Below are 16,144 nucleotides of genomic sequence, written 5' to 3' on the forward strand. Positions count from 1 at the left end.
CAAAATATTTTTTTTTTTTTATAAAGTCGATAGATTCTCCTACAATAAAAGAAGTGATTCTTTTTCGTGTTTATTAATTGCTATGTTGATTGTACTAAACTATAGTAAGCCATAGCAAAAGAAAACGATTTTTTCATGAGCTGAAAAATAATTTCTTATATCAAGAAAATTTGTTTATCAGTAGTAATTTATTTTTACATACCCCAGCAAATATTTCGTGAGACGATGAAAATACACCACCGATTGAAAGCTCGCATGGTTTGCTACTTCTCATTGTTAGTAATAACAGGAGCTTTTGATTCTTTTTAGAAAGTATATATATTGGTACTTGACATCTGCAATTAAAATAATAAAATTCTTTTTCATAAATTAAAATTGTTTCTGTAAATTTGTGCCTTGTTTATTCGTGTCACTATTGATTCCAAGTTAATATTTTATATGACAAAGCGTTCCTACAATTCTTGGAAAGCTCCGCTGCTATAATCAATCAACATCTGTCCAAAGTGAAAATTAATATATATACCAAATATTGAAACAGAAATTGAAAGAAAGCATTCCAATATTCTGCCTGTACTTTTCTGCATTATCACTGGTAATTCTAAAATCTAACAATAAAACATTTATTAGAATAATAACAATAAACAAATTTTTTGGAAGGAAAAAATTCCCAAAAGTATAAATCTTCAAGTAATAAGAGGAAACATAAGGTTTGCATTGTATTAGCAAGTAAATGACTGAACTTTAATTTTGTCATATGTAACAATTATTTTAAACGTTTTACTTACATAAAGAATATCAAAGAAAATCAACGACATACATATAAATATTCCAATTATATATACGTATTTAGATAATTTATTAATTAAATTTACATACCTATCAAACAATCAAACAAATAATTTATTGATTAAAAGGTATTGCTAGAAAAAATTTAATAGAACATGTATATATGTATAAAAAAACTATACTAAGTACTAGTTTATATTGCTTTTTATTACGTAGAGACAGTGTTTCGAATAAAAATAAATCTTACAGGAAGAGAAATATATACCGTGCAAACGATAAATGAATGTAATACTTTTACCTCTTTTAAAAAAAATATATCTTACTTCGTGACTCTCTTAAATCTTCTTATTATGTTAATTATCCACTCTGATTCTTCCTGATTTGTTTGATTATCCCAATTCCTCTGTATGCATTTCTCTTTTGCAAATTGTTGGCGTATTTTAAATCTAAAATCATTAGAGAATCATAAATAATGATTTATTTTTACTCTAATATCAGGATTAAAAAATTTAAAATATTGAAGTAAAAGACGTACATTATAATTTTAAATTGGGTACATGCGTGTAGAATGGCTACCAAATATGTTGAATAAATAACACATGTTATTGTTAATGCAGCAAAAAGTGCTATAATTTGGCACAAAAGCAAACCGTAACGTAAAAATCCTGAATAATTGGTGTTTACAGGAAAAATATATGTTATATTCACACTGTCAAGTGGTCTATAAATATAAAGAAAAATACTTAAAATAGTTGGAATTGTCATTAAAATACCGTAAGGAATTGCGTTGCCTAAAAAAAAGACCGTGTTTACTTGTTAAATTTTTTTTTTTGTATTTTTCATATAAGAATACTTACCAACAAGAGAGATAACATATAGTCTAGTAATTTTCGTATATTTTTCGCATATCTTTAATTCATTTTCGTCTACACAGTTTTCGTAATCATTTTTAATATGCAAGTTCAAATCTCTTATCTAATACAGAAAACCAATACTGATTGTTACAAGTAACTTCTATTTTCTATTACTAAATGTAAGGGAAATAAATAATATACAAACTGTTGAAAGTTGTAAATTAACTACACCGAAAGAGCAAGAAATACACAAAGCAGATAAAATCTTTTGCAGTAAAGCGTAAGTCGATTGTGAATCCATAGTTATTTGAGAACATTGGTATAACTAAAAACAAGAATATATTTATACAATATAACAATGTATATATGTATAAAAAAAATATACTAAGTACTAGTTTATATTGCTTTTTATTTCGTATAGATAATGTTTCGAATAAAAATAAATCTTACAGAAAGAGAAATATATACCGTGCAAACGATAAATAAATATAATACTTTCACCTGTTGTAAAAAAAACATGAAAACGAAGATAAATATCAAAAAATTACGTATTTTTATGTAATTCAAATTTCCGTTTCTATTAAGACCTAGTAGAAATCGTACTATTCTATTAGAAATAAGAAAATGTTGTTCGTATTGATTCAGTCCGGTTCGAGACATTGTTTTGAACTGTTTGTTCCCTGCGTCGAAGAGAGAAACGAACCTAACGCGTGGTTTACATTGCGCATTCAAATAGCCACTCATTATAATTATTAGAAGTGTTTAAAAGACAATGTAAAGATAATAATACACCGACGATATAAATCGATATAATCGAGGGTTCATCTATTTACTTTCTAGCAACATTGTAGTATTGATCATTTTACAAAGCGTTTTAAATGCATGTAAGTACGAAAACAGGTGGTTATTCTCAACAATTAGGAAAAGGGGTGCGATACATTTAATTTCATACATTCACTGACCTGCGCAGTAGCGTCTCCTTTCAGAGCAGGTCTTCTCAGTTGCACTTTGACCGTAGTGCAGTACAGATGTTTAGAAAATACTTGTTAGCGATGGAAAAATAGGATCGATATAGGAATAAGCTGAGTGTACAAGAATACAAAAGGTGTGCTTCTTTGTGAATAAAAATACATCAAGTGCTTATAGGTTTATTAAAAATGTGTTCTAAAAGAGAGAGGAATCAAAATGAGAAGTTATTAAAAGAAATTTTAATTTATAAGCTTTTTTTAATTTTTACGATTTTTAGCAGACCTTATACAAGTGACCACATTTCATTTTTTTTTGGAAGAAGTAAATAGTTTCTTATACAATAATAGAAATAATATTTTTCGTGATTTTTAATTACTATGTGGACTGTACTAAACTATAATATGCCATTGCGAAAGAAAATGCTTTTTGCACTAGCTGAAACAGTTTTTTTATTATCGTAGATAAATTTGTTAATATACAATAATTTATCGTTTACTTACCTGAGCAAAAATTTCGTGAGACGCTGAAAATAGGCCACCTATTGACAATTCGCACGGTTTCATACTTCTCATTGTTAATAATAACAAGAGCTTTTGATTCTTCTTAGAAAGTATATAGAACGGTACTTGGCACCTGTAAATAAGATATTGAATTTTTTGTTTGTAAAGGATAATTATTTTGGAAAACTTATGCCGCGTCAATTTGTGTTATTATTGTTTCTAAATTAAAATTTTATATAACAAAGTTTTCCTACAATTCTTCAAAAGTTCCATTGCTATGATCAATCAGCATTTGTCCGAAGTAAAAATTAATATATATAATGAATAGAGTTTCAAACACTGTAGCAAAGCATTCCAATATCGTGCTTGTATTCTTTTGCAGTATCACTTGTAATTCTAAAATCTTAAAATATAGAAAACATTCTTTAAAGAAACACTTTTAAAAGAAATTTTTTTAGTGAAGAAATATAATCTCGAAAATAAAATAGAGCAATCGTTTATATACAAAAAATAAACTACTACACTATAAAAAGAAATATAATACTTTACTTTAATTTTGTTTAAATTCTTTTTTTTGTTTAAATTCTGTGTATATATATATATATATATTTTGCACTTTTCCACTTACATAAAGAACATCAAATATAATTATGATCATACTAAAAAATATTCCAAATAGATAAATCATTTTTGATATTTTATTAATCAATGTTGTGAACCTAAGCAAAGAAACGAAATAACGAAATAAATTTAATAGAAAATTTAATCTTGTAAGAAAATAAATTTATGAAAATTATATAATGAGTTTTACTCTGTGATCCTTATATAAGATTTTATAATATTAATTATCCATTCTGATTCGTCCTTATTTGTTCGACTATTACGCCAACAATTCTGTAGAAATTTCTCATCTTCAAATGGTTGACGAATTTTTAATCTACAATGAATTGATCGAAAAAATTTTAATGACATAAAATTTAATACTTCAAAACAAAAATATAATAATAAAGAGTAATATTTAGATAATAAACTTACATTAGAATACTAAACATTGTACAAGCGTGTATTACGTATGACACATACATTAAATAAATCACACAAGCTATTGTCAGTACAGTCATAAGTGTTATTATTTGGTAAAACAGTAGACTGTAATATATCAATCCCGAATTAGAAATATTATTTACAAAAAATGGTAACGTTAAATTCTTATTTTCTGAGAATCCAAAAATATGCATTAAAGCACCTAAAATACTTGGAGTAGTCATAGAAATATAGTAAGCCATAGTAAAGCCTGAAAAATGAGAACACCTATAAGAAAATATTTATTACCTGTTTGTTTTTTTTTACATGAGGGGAACTACTTACCCACAAAAAAAAACGTATAAATTTTCGTTAATTTCGTGTACGTTTCTAATATGCATAATTCATCTTCGTTCCAAATGTGCTCGTAATCATATTTTAAATTTGCGACCAAATACTGGCTCTACAATTCGAAATAATTCTACACTTTTGTTATTAAACTTTTGTTGAATGTAAATAAATAAGAGTTATTTTTTATATATAAATACGTACTGTTTTGAATTGAAAATTTGCTGCAATGAAAGTACAATTTACACCTAAAACTATTATTATGTTTGGCAACGTAGTTAAAATCGATTGAAAATCCATGTTTAATACATAAAATTGATAAAACTGAAATTATAAATATTACTTAAATATTCCATAAAAATAAACATTTTGAGTAATTTATACATATAACGATTACTTAAAATAATATTTGTTCGATATTTTATATATTTCTGTAACAATACTGATAAAACGTAAAAATCATTCTAATGCAAACGATAGTTAAAGAAAAATTTTCTACCTGATGAAAAGAAAATGGGAATAAACATGCAGCTACTAAAAAACAACGAAACAATTGGTTAGTATAATTTTGATTGCAATTAAGACCAGTTACACATTGTATTATTCGCTTAGAAAAAAGGAAGTGTTGCTCGTTGTGATTAAGTCCCGTTCGAGACATTTTTCTGAACTGTTCGTTTTTCTACGTCGAGACAAACAAGAAGTTCAACAGATCCCCTACATTGCGCATTCAAATAGCCGATCATTATAATTATTAGAAGTGTTTAAAAAACAATGTAAGGATAATAATACACCGACGATATAAATCGATATAATCGAGGGTTCATCTATTTACTTTCTAGCAACATTGTAGTATTGATCATTTTACAAAGAGTTTTAAATGCATATAAGTACGAAAACAGATGGTTATTCCCAACAATTAGGAAAAGGGGTGCGATACATTTAATTTCATACATTCACTGACCTGCGCAGTAGCGTCTCCTTTCAGAGCAGGTCTTCTCAGTTGCACTTTGATAGTAGTGCAGTACAGATGATTAGAAAATACTTGTTAACGATGGAAAAACAAGATCGTTACAGGAATAAGCTGAGTGTAAAAGAATACAAAAGGTGTGCTCTTTTGTGAATAAGAATACCACAAGTGCTTATAGGTTTATTAAAAATGTGTTTTAAAAGAGAAAGGAATCATAATGAAAAGTTATTAAAAGAAATTTTAATTTATAAGCTTTTTTTAATTTTAACGATTATTAGCAGACCTCATACAAGTGAACAGATATTTTGTTTCGTGTTTGGAGTGAGTTTTTTGTTATGCATTACTAATAAATAATTTTTTTTCTTTTTATTTGTCACTATGTTGACTGTATTAAACTGTGATATGCCATGGCGAAAGAAAACGATTTTTGCATGAGCTGAAAGAAGTTGCATATTTGAAGTAAATTTGTTAATCGAGAAAAATTTATTTTTACATACCCCAGCAAAAATTTCGTGGGACGATGAAAAAATACTACCGATTGAAAGCTCGCTTGGTTTTTTACTTTTCATTGTTAATAATAGCAAGAGCTTTTGATTCTTCTTAGAAAGTATGTAGATTGGTACTTGACACCTTTAAAGAAGATATTAAATTGTTAATGTATAAGAAAGTTTATTGCTTACAGAATATCTATTATTTATAACAGCTATTATTTATTGTCGCTAAATTAAAGCTTTGTATATCAAACCTTTCTTACAATTCATCAAAAACCCTACTGCTATGATCAATTAGCATTTGACCGATGTAAAAATTAATATATACAACAAATATTGAAGCAGAAATTGTAAAAAAACATTCAATTATTTTGCTTGCATTTTTTTGCATTATAACTGGTAATTCTAAAATCTAAAAAAAAACATTTGTTAGAATGATACTTTGAAAAGAATTTTTTGGGGGTTAACAAATTTCAAAAGTATAAATCTGTATGTAATAATACTAAACATAGTGGTGGCAATTGTATGAAGAAGTAAATAACTGTACTTTAATTTTTTTAAAATAGCACGTATTGCTAATATTTTACTTACATAAAGAATATCAAAGAAAATCAAGATCATACATAAAAGAATTCCAATTATATAAACATTTTTTGATACTTTATTAATCAGATTTACATACCTAACAATCAAGCAAATATTTTATTCATACAAAATTATTGTTGGAAAAGACTTAAAAGTACTGATAAGAAATGTTACTTCGTTACTCTTGTATATCTTCTTATTATATTAATTACCCACTCTGATTCTTCCTGATTTGTTTGAGTATTCCAATCCTTTTGTATGAATTTCTCTTTTGCAAACGGTTGACGTATTTTAAATCTACAAAGATTAGGCTCTTAAATAATTCTTTGTTTTCACTCAAATACCGGTATTAACAGATTTAGAATATTTAAGTGAAAGACATACATTAAAATATTAAATTGTGAACAGGCGTGTAAAATAAATAGCAAATATACTGAATAAATCACACATCCCATTGTTAATACTGTAAAAAGAGTTATTATTTGGCACAAAAGCAAACCGTAACGTAACAATCCTGAGTAATTAGTGTTTACAGGAAGAATATATGTTATATTGACACTGTCAAATGGTCTATAAATATACAGAAAAATGCTTAAAATAGTTGGGATTGTCGTTAAAATACCGTAAAGAATTGCGCTACCTAAAAAAAAGATCGTGTTTACTAGACAATCTTGTTTATGTTTCATATAAGAATACTGACCAACATAAAAGATGATATATAGTCTAGTAATTTTCGTATATTTTTCGGATATCTTTAATTCATTCTCGTCGAAAAAATTCTCGTAATCATTTTTTATATACGAGACTAAAACTCTTCCCTATTATGAAACAAAACCATTACTCACCGTTATAAGAACTTTTTTTTACTATTAATAATAATGGAGGGAATATAATTATTATACGAACTGTTGAAAGCTTTAAATTAACTGCACCGAAAGAGGAAGAAATACTCAAAGCAGCTAAAATCTTTTGCAGCAAACTGTAAATTGATTGCGAATCCATAGTTATTTGAGAACATTGGTATAACTATAAACAAGAATATATATATATATCTACAACATAATAATTTATATATGGACAAAAAAAAATATAGTAAATACTAATTTTTATAATGTTTTTTATTACGTAGAGAGAATATTTTGAATAAAAATAAATTTTACAAACAGATATATATACCGTGCAAACGATAAATAAATGTAAATCTTTTACCTGATATAAACAAAATATGAAAACGAAGATGAATAATAAAGAATTACGTATAAAAACGTCATTCAAATTTACGTTTCTGTTAAGACCTAGTACAAATCGTACTATTCGATTAGAAAGAAGAAAATGTTGTTCGTAATGATTCAGTCCTGTTCGAGACATTGTTTTGAACTGTTTGTTCCCTGCGTCGAAGAGAAAAACGAACCCAACGCGTGGTTTACATTGCGCATTCAAATAGCCGCTACTTAAAATTATTAGAAGTGTTTAAAAAACAATGTAAGGATAATATTACGCCGACGATATAAATCGATATAATCGAGGGTTCATCTATTTACTTTCTAGCAACATTGTAGTATTGATCATTTTACAAAGCGTTTTAAATGCATATAAGTACGAAAACAGGTGGTTATTCCCAACAATTAGAAAAAGGGGTGCGATACATTTAATTTCATACATTCACTGACATGCGCAGTAGCGTCTTCTTTCAGAGCAGGTCTTCTCAGTTGTACTGTAACCGTAGTGCAGTACAGATGTTTAGAAAATACTTGTAAGCGATGGAAAAACAGGATCGATACAGGAATAAGCTGAGTGTACAAGAATACAAAAGGTGTGCTTTTTTGTGAATTAAATACCCTAAGTGTTTGTAGGTTTATTAAAAATGTGTTTTAAAAGAGAAAGGAATCATAATGAGAAGTTATTAAAAGAAATTTTAATTTATAAGCTTTTAATAATGTTTACAATTGCCTACAGGCTTCATACAAGTGACTACATTTTATTTTTTTTTGGAAGAAGTAAATAGTTTCTTATACAATAATAGAGAAAATATTTTTCGTGATTATTAATTACTATGTGGATTGTACTAAATTATAATACGCCATAGCGAAAGAAAATGCTTTTTGTATGATCTGAAAAAAGTTTCATATTTAAGATAAATTTGTTAATGAGCAGTAATTTATTCTTTACATACCCCAGCAAATATTTCGTGAGATACTGAAAATAGATCACCGATTGAAAGTTCGCACGGTTTCATACTTCTCATTGTTATCAATAGCAAAAGTTTTTGATTATTCTTAGAAAGTAGATAGAACGGTACTTGACACCTGTAAATAAGATATTAAATTTTTGGTTTGTAAAAGATAATTATTTTGGAAAACTTATGCCGCGTCAATTTGTGTTATTTTTGTTTCTAAATTAAAATTTTATATAACAAAGTTTTCCTACAATTCTTCAAAAGCCCCATTGCTATGATCAATCAGCATTTGTCCGAAGTGAAAATTAATGTATATAAAAATTATTGAACCACAAATAGAAACAAAAAATTCTATTATTTTGCTTGTATTTTTTTGCAGTATTACTGGTAACTCTAAAATCTGAAAATAAAAAATTTAATCGAATGATATATTTAAATGAAATTTGTCGAGATTAAAAAAATTTCAAAAGTTTAAATAAACAAGTCATAATACCAAAAGAAAAGCCTGCATTGTATAAAGAATTAAATGACTGTAATTTAAATTTGTCAAATGTGACAAATATGTCTAACGTTTTACTTACATAAAGAATATCAAAGAAAATCAAGATTACACAAATAAATATTCCAATTATATAAATGTATTTCGATAATTTATTAATTAAATTTACATACCTAACAAACAAAGAAACAAAAAAATTAATTAAAAAAAATAGTTAGGAAAGAATTAAAAGAGCATTTAAATAAATTATACTTCGTGACTCTTTTAAATCTTTTTATTACGTTAATTATCCACTCTGATTCTTCCTGATTTGTTTGATTATCCCTGTTCTTTTTTGTGCATGTCTCTTTTGCAAACGGTTGACGTATTTTAAATCTATTATGATTAGGATAATAAATAATTATTTAGTTTTATTCAAATACAAGGATTCAAAGAAATAGACTATTTAAGTGAAAGACATACATTAAAATATTAAATTGCGAACACGCATGTAGAATGAATACCAAATACATTGAATAAATCACACATGCTATTGTTAATACAGTCAAACTTATTATTATTTGTCACAAAAGCAAACCGTAACGTAAAAATCCTGAGTAATTAGTGTTTACAGGATAAACATATGCTATGTTGACACTGTCAAATGGTCTATACATATGCAGAAAAATGCTTAAAACAGTTGGGAGTAACATTGAAGAACTGTACAAAATTACGTTGCCTGAAAAAAAAAGACCGTGTTTACTTGACAAATTTGTTACATCGTGTTTCATATAAGAATACTGACCAATAAAAATGATGATATATAGTCTACTAATTTTCGTATATTTTTCGGATATCTTTAATTCATTCTCATCGAGTAAGTTCTCGTAATCATATTTAATATACGAGACCAAATCTCTTATCTGAGAAACAAAACCATTACTCATCGTAATAAAAACTTCCGTTTTTATTTATTAAATACCGGTAATGTAAATAAAATACGCACTATTGAGAGCTGTAAATTTACCAAATTGTAAGAGCAAGCTACTCCGAAAGCAGTTAAAATGTTTTGCATCAAACTGTATTTTGATTGAGGATCCATAGTTAGTTGAGAACATTGATATAACTAAAAACAGGAAATAAATAAATATGAACTCTGCAGTAAAATAAATTATTTAAAATCTAAAGCTTAATAATATTTATATATGTGAACAAAATAATAAAAATACTATTTATTGATACACTAGTGATCTCTACGTGAAACTATTATTTAAAATAAAAATAAATTTACAAAACAAAAAACCATACAATGCAAGCAATAAGAATCTGACAATTTTTTACCTGATGTAAATAAAATATGAAAACGATGATAAATATTAAAAAATTGCGCATTTCTACGCCATTCAAATTTACGTTATTATTAAGACCTAGTAGAAATCGTACTATTCTATTCGAAAGAATAAAATGTTGCTCGTAGAGGTTAATTCCTGTTTGAAACATTGTTCTGAACTGTTCTTTTCCTGCGTCGGTACAAGAAATGAACCCAACTCGTGCCTTACATTGCGCATTCAAATAGCCGATCATTATAATTATTAGAAGTGTTTAAAAAACAATGTGAGGATAATAATACACCAACGATATAAATCGATATAATCGAGGGTTCATCTATTTACTTTCTAGCAATTTTGTAGTATTGATCATTTTACAAAGCGTTTTAAATGCATGTAAGTACGAAAACAGGTGTTTATTCCCAACAATTAGAAAAAGGGGTGCGATACATTTAATTTTATACATTCACTGACTTGCGCAGTAGCGTCTCCTTTCTGAGCAGGTCTTCTCAGTTGCACTTTGACCGTAGTCCAGTACAGATGTTTAGAAAATACTTGTTAGCGGTGGAAAAATAGGATCGATACAGGAATAAACTAAGCGTACTAGAATACACGAGATGTGCTCTATGTGAATTAAAAATATCCCATGTTCTTAAAGGTTTATTAAAAATACGTTTTAGAAAAAGGGAAAAAATGATAATGAGAAGGAATAAAAGAAATTTTCACTTTTTATGGTGGATCAAAATTTCGTGCGTCTATTGTGTTGTTTCAAATAGTGCAAATTTTTGAAGTCAATAAAATTACTTTATATATGCAAGTGAATTATTAATTTGAAGATTTACGAACTTTTGGTTCACCATAATATAAGCTTATAATAATATATACGATTTTTAACAGACTTAATATCAGTGACTATATATTTTGTTTTCGTTGGAAGAAGTTTATAATTTCTTACGTTATTGTTTTCTTAATAGATAAACAATATTTTTCGTGATCTATTAATATTACTAAGTTGACTGTATTAAACGATAATACGCCATGGCAAAGGAAAACGATTTTTTCATGAGCTGAAAAATAATTTCTCATATCAAGAAAATTTGTTTATCAGTAGTAATTTATTTTTACATACCTCAGCAAAAATTTCGTGAGACGATGAAAATAAACCACCGATTGAAAGTTCGCTCGGTTTAATACTTCTCATTGCTACTAATAACAGGAGCCTTTGATTCTTTTTAGAAAGTATATATATTGGTACTTGACACCTGTGAAGATAATATTAAATTGATAAGGTAAATAGAAAGAATATTGATAAAAAAATATCTATTACTTATTACACGGTTATTATATTATTGTTACTAAATTAAAACTTTTTAAAAAAATTCTTCCTTACAATTCTTTATGGGCCTCTGTGCTATGATCAATTAACATTTGTCCGAAGTGAAAATTAATGTATATAAAAATTATTGAACCACAAATAGAAACAAAAAATTCTAATATTTTGCTTGTATTTTTTTGCAGTATTACTGGTAACTCTAAAATCTTAAAATAAAACATTTATTAGAATGATAATAATAAAAATATTTTTTGAAAGTAAAAAAATTCCGAAAGTATAAATAAACAAGTCATGATACCAAAAAAAAAGGTTGCATTGTATAAAGAAGTTAATGACTGTAATTTAAATTTGTCAAATATAACACATATGTTTAACGTTTTACTTACATAAAGAATATCAAAGAAAATCATGATCATACATAAAAATATTCCAATTATATAAATGTTTTTCGATAATTTATTAATTAAATTTACATACCTAACAAACAAACAAAACAAAAATTAATGAAAACAAAATTATCAGGAAAGAATTAAAAGAGCATTTAAATAAATTCTACTTCGTGACTCTTGTATATCTTCTTATTACGTTAATTATCCACTCTGATTCTTCCTGATTTGTTTGATTATCCCAATTTTTCTCTATGTATTCCTCTTTTGCAAACGGTTGACGTATTTTAAATCTACAATGATTAGGATTCTAAATAATAATTTATTTTAACTCAAGTGCCAGGATTCAAAAATATAGAATATTTAAATGGAAGACATACATTAAAATATTAAATTGCGTACACGCGTGTAGAATGTAAAAGAAATTTAATGAAATAATCACACACGCTATTATTAATATAGCAAAAAGTGCTATAATTTGGCACGAAAGCAAACCGTAACGTAAAAATCCTGAATAATTAGCGTTTACAGGAAAAACATATGCTATATTGACATTATCAAATGGTCTGTAAATATACAGAAAAATACTCAAAATAGTTGGGATTGTCATTAAAATACCGTAAAGAAGTAGGTAACCTGAAAAATAAAACCGTTTGAAACGTGAAAAATTTTCATCCGTATTTTAAACGCAAGTATACAGACTAACAAAAATGATGATATATATTTTAGTCATTTTCGTATATTTTTTGGTTATCTTTAATTCATTCTCGTCGAGTAAATTCTTGTAATCATGTTTTATATACGAGACTATATCTCTTATCTAAGAAACAAAACCATTACTCATCGTTATAAATAACTTCTGTTCACTGTTATTAAATAAAGGGAATATAATTAATATACGAACCGTTGAGAGCTGTAAATTAATTGCACCGAATGTGCAAGAAATACCGTAAGAAGCTAAAGTGTTTTGCAGCAAATTATAAGACGATTGGGAGTCCAGAGTTACTATAAAACATTGATATAACTAAAAACAGGTAATAAATATCAAAAGTTCACAGAGAAATGAATTATATAAACGTCTTAAACCTAATAATGTATATATATATATATATGTACAAAATAAAAATAAAAATACTCTTTATTTTTAATGTTTTTAATTTCTACGTAAAAACAATATTACTTCTGGAAATAAAAACTAAATGTTGCAAACAAAAATATTATACATACTATGGAAAGTGCTAAGAAACTAAAAATTTGTTACCTGATGGAAAAGATATAGAAATACATTGGTCAATATAAAAAAATTGCGAATCACTACATTATTTAAACTTTTATTACAATTAAGACCAACTAGAAATCGTACTATCTGATTCGAGAGTAGAAAATGTTGCTCGTAAAGGATAAGCCCTGTTCGAGACATTGTTTCGAACTGTTCGTTTTCTATGTGAAAATAAAAAACAAATCCAACGCGACCCTTCAATTGCGCATTCAAATAGCCACTCATTATAATTATTAGAAGGGTTTAAAAAACAATGTAAGGATAATAATACATCGACAATATAAATCGATATAATCGAGGGTTCATGTATTTACTTTCTAGCAGCATTGTAGTATTGATCATTTTACAAGGTGTTTTAAATGCATGTAAGTACGAAAACAGGTGGTTATTCCCAACAATTAGAAAAAGGGGTGCTATATACTTCTTTTTTTTTATTATTATTATTTTGACAAACCTGCGCAGTAGTGTCTGCTTATAGTAATTCTTGTCAGTCAGTGTTTAGCTACGGTAGGATATAGATGTTTAGAAGGGAATAGGTATTGCAAAGGATAAATCGATATTACAGTATGTTCAGTGCAATGTTACAATGTTGAATGCACAACTGTACAATTTTGAGTGCACAACTGTAAAATGTACAGTGTAATGTTGAAATGAATGAATTTAGTTGAATAACATATTCAGTAATCTCATAATTCTATAAAAATGTAATTACTATGATCAATAAGCTATTTTTCACAAGTAGTTTTATTAAAAATGATAAGAAAAGGGTGAATTTATGAAGTGAAAAATGTTGTTTACTTTCTTTTTGAAACTATTTAATTATTAAAATAATCTAACAAGATAAAATAATGACAATTAATATGAGCTAAAATACTTTACTATAAACAATAATCGTATTTTAACACAAGTTAGTATTTCAAGTGCATAATACTATTTCCGGGTATTTCCATTGTTGCATGGATCGTTTAGGTTTAATATATACTGTAAAAAACCGTTGCAAATGAGAACGCTTTTTGTATTAACTGAAAAAAAAAAATAAGTAGATTTAACTGTACCATTACACGTATATTAGAACAAATTATTTTATAAAAGTAATTACTTACACTGGCAAAAACTTCGTTAGTTGCTACGAATACATCACCTATTGAAAGTTGTGACAATTTCATGCTTCTCGTTAAAACGAATAATAGTAATTTTTGAGTTTTTATAGAAAGATTGTAATATGGAATAGAACATCTAAAAGAGAAAAAAAAAACAAAAATTAAGAAAAATATTTATTTGTTAATAAAAACAATTTTTAGAATATATTTTAAATTATATTCATTTCGTTTCATTTTTACATTGCATATAACAATTCCTTACAATTCTTTAAAAACATCATCACTTTGATTAATAAGCAATTGTCCAATATAAAAGGCAATATATACAGTAAATAATGATCCAATCAAATAAATACAGCACTTAATCGTTTCACTGATATTTTGCAATACAGGAGATAGTTGAAACATCTAAATGACCAAATAATAATAAAATATACAATTCCTAATAAATAATTTGTTAAAGTTATATTAACAATTTTATGATTATTTATAAAAGGTATTACTCACATATAAAAAATTTAAAATGACTATTAGCATAGAAAAAAAAACTGCGATTAAGTATTGTCCCTTAGCAATATTATTGAAAATATCGATGAACCTTTAACAAACAAAAAAGGAATAATAAAATATAATATAATAGAATGATTAATAAAAGTTCGAATATATTATAAATGTTTCATTTTTTATTCGGGGTGGGTCCCGGTGTTTTTCATCAAAACTATTGAAGTATATTTCACAAGTGAAAAAATTAGAAAAAATATATAACCAACATTTGAAGTTCTATTTCAAATAAAGTAAAGTAAACTTTGGTACACTATGTATAATATTATTAGAATTTTCTTAAAAAATAGTATGAAAAATTAATTTAACAATTTATTCGCGTTAAGAACTATTTCAAACTTACTTTGTTATTCTTGTATAGATTTTAATTAGACCAATCATCCAATCATTTTCTTCCTCGGGTGTTGTAAAAAACCAAACATTTTCTATTTCATTCCGATTACTATTAAATGGTTGACGTATATTAAATCTGCAAAAAAAAGAAAAGAAAAGAAAAAAAACAACAAGCTAGAGTTAACGTTGAGGAAAAAGAAAATTACTTCTTAACATTTAAGAAGTAGCTATTTATATTAGAAACAAAATGTTATTTTATCGTATAAGAACTTACATCATAACGTGAAATTGGCCAATAACGTGTTGCAGTAATAACCAAGCGAATGAAGAAAGAAAAATACCTAATATATTTATAATAAATAATGCTGTTATTTGATAAATGAGCAAACTATAGTATAACAGTCCTGAATGTAATACTTTATTAACAGGAAATGGTAATTTCAAATGATTATCGTCCGTTGTTCCAAAGATATTTTGAATAACACTCGATATACTTGGATAAAGAATTATAATTGATATAACATTTAATATTACTGGAACAAACAATATAAGATAAATATATTGGTTGTTATAAAATAAATAAATTGTTAATTTAATTTGTATTCTATTAAACGGACCAGCGAAAATGTATACAAATAATTTGTTCA

At 26.3% G+C, this 16,144-nt stretch overlaps 1 long non-coding RNA gene across 1 annotated transcript; it reads left to right on the top strand.

The window, feature by feature from the left end:
- The first annotated feature begins 8,058 nt into the window (after positions 1–8,058).
- LOC122513838 lies at positions 8,059–9,285 on the top strand. Its single transcript, XR_006302896.1, has 2 exons — positions 8,059–8,336; positions 9,079–9,285. It is a non-coding gene; the product is annotated as an uncharacterized LOC122513838 (long non-coding RNA).
- Positions 9,286–16,144: the final 6,859 nt, after the last annotated feature.

The sequence above is a fragment of the Polistes fuscatus genome, unplaced genomic scaffold (genome assembly GCF_010416935.1).
Source record: "Polistes fuscatus isolate 324 unplaced genomic scaffold, CU_Pfus_HIC Scaffold13, whole genome shotgun sequence".
NCBI lineage: Eukaryota > Metazoa > Arthropoda > Insecta > Hymenoptera > Vespidae > Polistes > Polistes fuscatus.